This window comes from Dermochelys coriacea, chromosome 7, assembly GCF_009764565.3.
Source record: "Dermochelys coriacea isolate rDerCor1 chromosome 7, rDerCor1.pri.v4, whole genome shotgun sequence".
In the NCBI taxonomy this organism is placed as follows: Eukaryota; Metazoa; Chordata; order Testudines; family Dermochelyidae; genus Dermochelys; species Dermochelys coriacea.
Window position 1 is genome coordinate 68,905,503 of NC_050074.1, and position 4,866 is coordinate 68,910,368.

Below are 4,866 nucleotides of genomic sequence, written 5' to 3' on the forward strand. Positions count from 1 at the left end.
ACTCAAAATGCCATTAAGGGAGTAGTGGGCAACCCACAGGACTAACGTAGCCCATCAGTGCAAGCTGCTGGCTGGCCTCCAGACTATTTGTTTACATGTGCATGACTGCCTGCAGCTCCCAATGGCTGCGGTTCACCATTCCTGGCCAATGGAAGCTGTGGGAAGCGGTGCGGGCCGCAGGTTGCCCACCACTGCTTTAGGGTAATTCTTTAACTGATTTTTCACAGGCTAGGAATCAAACAATGCTGCTACTTCTGACATTCAACACTTTTGTCTTGGTATTAACTCTGGTGACAACTTCCAACTCAAATCTTGCTCAGGTTCTCATCGGAATGCATGTACACTTGTTCTGTGCGGACCTGCTAAGAACGGATTACCAGGAAGCGATGGGAAAGACGGCCCTAAAGGTGAAAAGGGAGATCCAGGTATAGAAATATTTACTTACTGTTCACCTGTTGGTCAGATTTGTATTTAATAAAAAAGGAATAACAATATCAGTCGCAAATGTCACAATGAGAGAGTTTATATTCTTCTGAAAATCTGGACCCAAGTGTGGATTTTGGGCACCTGAAAATCTGTTTCCAAGGTCTCTTGAAAATGTGGCTTTATCTGTACATGCTCAGAAACATTTTAAGAATTCCAGCTATGCTCACGTACTAATATTTCCATTAAGAAGTGAATCCAAACCAAACTTCTGAACACATTTCAGATGTTTGAATTTGATATTCTAATTATAGCAGGGGAGTCAAGCTATAAAGCTATAAAGTTTGGACCTGGACCAGGATCTGAACTTTTCCCAGAATTCATGATGGTCTTTTTCTTGATCCATCTGTAATTATGACAGCAATCACAAACTCTTATAACACCTACAAATTCAATTGTTTACTTGCTTTATTTTTATCTCTTCCTTTTCCCTGAATAAACACATTGGATTGCAAGGATTAAAAAGGATACCAGGTCTTCCAGGAAAGGATGGATCCCCTGGACCAAAAGGAGACAGAGGTGCAGAAGGACCAATGGGAGACCGTGGAGGCAGAGGTAAGCAGTGCGCTTATTTTGAGAGAGGGTAAAGAAGAAGCCGAACAGTGCATACACAGAGGCTATTATAGACTTTTTAATGGTTTTCATTTCATAAATGTTCCAGTTGGGCTTTGCTGCTTCTTTCTGAGTGTTGAAGAAATACTCAGAGGTGGGCACTGGGGAAACCAGACAGTCTGGTTTGCAATGGAGGGAAGTGAGCAAGGCTTGGTCTGATGAACTCAAACGTCTAAGAGTAGTATCCTACAGGAGATAAATACCACAGTGATGGATACTTGATCCCTGAATTTGTGGGATGAAGGATGTGCTGCTGGAAGACAAGGAAGAAGTCCTACAAAGGTTCACCAGGAGCAGCTGTACAAATGATTTCAGTTCTTGTTCATGAAATTTTCACACATAGGCTGAGATTGGCAAACATCATGATAGTTGTACCTACTGCCAAAGTCAAGTGGGCTTCTAGTGAGTGCACATATTCTTCACAACTCTCCTCAGAACTTTGCTAATTAACTTTGCTCTAATTTCCAAGGCTTTATTTTCCTAACTATGTTGTCTTCTGCTTCTAATTTTTAGCTTTTACAATTGAATTGAAAAACTAGCATTGCTACAGGGGCTATTAAGAATTGCACTCAACAGGTATCAGAGTAGCAGCCGTGTTAGTCTGTATTCGCAAAAAGAAAAGGAGTACTTGTGGCACCTTAGAGACTAACAAATTTATTAGAGCATAAGCTAAATGCATCCGATGAAGTGAGCTGTAGCTCACGAAAGCTTATGCTCTAATAAATTTGTTAGTCTATAAGGTGCCGCAAGTACTCCTTTTCTTTTTACTCAACAGGTAGTTTCCCTTTTACTTTCAGTGGACTTGTGGCCTCAACACCTAAGTTTTAAACTTGTTGTATCTTCTTGAGAAACCAAGAAATCAAAAACAGTTTATTTGGTAAAAAGAAAAGGAGAACTTGTGGCACCTTAGAGACTAACAAATTTATTTGAGCATAAGCTTTCGTGAGCTACAGCTCACTTCATCGAAAGCTTATGCTCAAATAAATTTGTTAGTCTCTAAGGTGCCACAAGTTCTCCTTTTCTTTTTGCGCATACAGACTAACATGGCTGCTACTCTGAAACCAGTTTATTTGGTGTTAGACTTGTGATTCATTACTAGTTCTGGAGATCACTTCTCTGGCTTTTTTAAGCTTTTAGAAAACCTTCCATATTTTAATGTGACACAAGAAGAACAATACTATTATTTTCTCCTTCAGAATGTGAGCTTTTAAAAAATGAAATAAGGAATTTGCAAGAACAACCGAAGGGCCTGAAAGCTACTGTCAGCAAAATCCAAAATGGTAAGACAAATGAAGTGCTGTTCATTCCAGTCAGTGAGAGTAATTTGGATGCAGATCTACATCCCCACTTCTTCAGAGTTAAAAAGGATTCATATCTGGTGTCTAATCTGGGCTTCTTGCTATTCGTTCATACTCCAAACTTCTATGTACTTGTTGGATGTTTTAGTAAAGTAACTCAATTCTACAATATGGGCAGTACAGGTCTAACCCTCTCACGTGTATTGTTAGCCTTGGCAGGTCTCCAATTTGGTGTAATTCCCTCTGAGAATAGCCGTGGGATCAAGTGCTAAAAGAATCCCATTCAAAGTACACTTAAGATGAAATAGTGTGGCTTGGGTAGGGTCCATTTTGTGTCTGAAATGTTATTTGATTTGTCCTGTGACCAAAAAGAATAGTGGGAGACAACCACTATCTGACATCAACAGCATGTGTGGCCTCATTCTGCCCCTTGATTTCCCATTTACTTTCTCTGGAACAGAAACAATCTCTTGATTCTTACCTGTAAAGAGAGGTGCAAATGCTAATTGAGATAATAGAATGATGACAGGACTTCTCACTGTGCCATATCAAGGACAGTGGGCCTGGCCTCATAAAAAGTACTGCAGTAATGTTCCCAAACACCATACCTTACAACAGTGATATGGCAATATTTTAGGCTAGCAGTGGTTAATTGTATTCAAACTCTGGTACTGTGTACAATTTCCACTCTGCTCTCTAGGATAATAAAAACTAGCTATGCCTTCATTGCTAACTGAAATAACAATAATAAAGTATAAACCTCAACCTAAAATGTTTCCTGGTTGTTATAGGATCTTCCTGAGACCTTTTGCCTCTGTCCATAGTTTTCTCTGTACCAGTAACATATTCTTCCTCTTTTAAACTTCTGGGTTAGTGTGCATAAGTCTCAGATGGTCTGACAGAATGAATTAACAAAAATAACTGCCTCTTGCTCCATGGTCCTAGAACCTGTTACTCTAATGTAAAGAATAGTGTGTGAAAAAATAAACTTAGATGTACTGTGCTTCTGTGTTTTTTCTAGCTTGGTTTTTCATAAATGGAAGTAGTGCCATGAAAAAACATTCAAAATCACTGGCTCTGAATGTAACTTTGAGACCTCAGAAGCCACATGGTTCCCAAGCTGGTGGCTGGCTTGCTTCTCCAGGGAATTCTGCAGAGAACAAGCACCATACAACAATAGTAGTTTGTCATAACAAGAAAGCATTTATTGGAATAACGATATACAAACAGAAGGTACATTCAGTAGCTAAGTGGGGAAGCAATAGAATACTCAAACTGGCTGCACGGAGAACCAAATAATCATTTTGAGTGGAAACTCTTTAGAAATGTCCGCAGATGGCAAATGGAATGACAATCCGGTAATGAAAAACGGTTAGTAATATGTGACTTTTAATCTCCCTGTCCTTGTGGTTTACGTTAAAATCAGTTAGTGCAAGTGGGCTTGCAGCTTTAATAATTACATAACCTTGTTGATTTACAATAGCCCCGCATTTTGCATACTGTGCTGCATTAACGACGTCAAGGTATAGATATGCTGAATTTTGATGACATTTCTATTGTGATGAATTGCATTACAATACAGTAATCATGCAACTTTGATCTGTGTCCTGAGCTGGCTAAAACTGGAGAATACGACAAGTGCTGTGAGAAATTGAGACCTACACAGCTTCAGACTTAAATAAAAACAACTATCATGAGGAACTGATGGCGAATACGGATCACGGATGTCTCTTATGTCAAAGGCCAAAAGATGATCATTCTGTGCCACATAGTTCTGGCAGAGAAGGGCTAGTCTACACTGGCAATGCTAAAGCGCTGCCATGGCAGTGCTTTAAGGTGGCTTGTGTAGTCAGGGCAGAGCTCTCTCTCAGTGCTCTAAATAAAACACTTTCGCGACAGGCATAGGTACCACTACACTGGTGCTTTACAGTGCTGAAACTTGCTGCACTCCAGGGGGTGTTTTTCACACCCTTGAGTGAGAAAGTTGCAGCACTATAAAGCGAGCCCAAGTGTAAACGAGCCCAAGTGTAAAAATGGAAATGCTAGATTTCCATTAATCTCTGTTTAAAGCCATTTACAGGTCTATAGTATGCTTATTTATAGCCTTGTTCTCAGGTTATTGAAAAGGGGGGAATTCTAGAAGTTTGTGGGTCGTGTCTCCCTTTATAGCCCATGGGAGTTTGGGCACATTGTGGATTTAAGTCCCATTATTCAGCACTCACAAATGCCATGGCACTTTACAGACCGACAAAATTCCTGCCCCAAAGATTTTACAATCTAAATAGAGACAAGACAGAGAAGACAAAATTGAAGGAGGAGATAAGGGAAATGGGAGACAGGACAAAGGCCAGTAATACAAGATAACACACTGCTTGGTGGTTTGACAGACTTTTGGTGGATTAATGCTTCTTGTTTCATTTTTTTATTCACTTTTGTTTAGGCTAGCACCTAATGTTGATCATACAGTGTCGAG

The 4,866-nt window shown here is 39.9% G+C and overlaps 1 pseudogene; it reads left to right on the top strand.

Moving 5' to 3' along the window:
• Window positions 1–242: 242 nt before the first annotated feature.
• Window positions 243–3,786, top strand: LOC119859502 (annotated as a pseudogene).
• The last annotated feature ends 1,080 nt before the right edge of the window (window positions 3,787–4,866 follow it).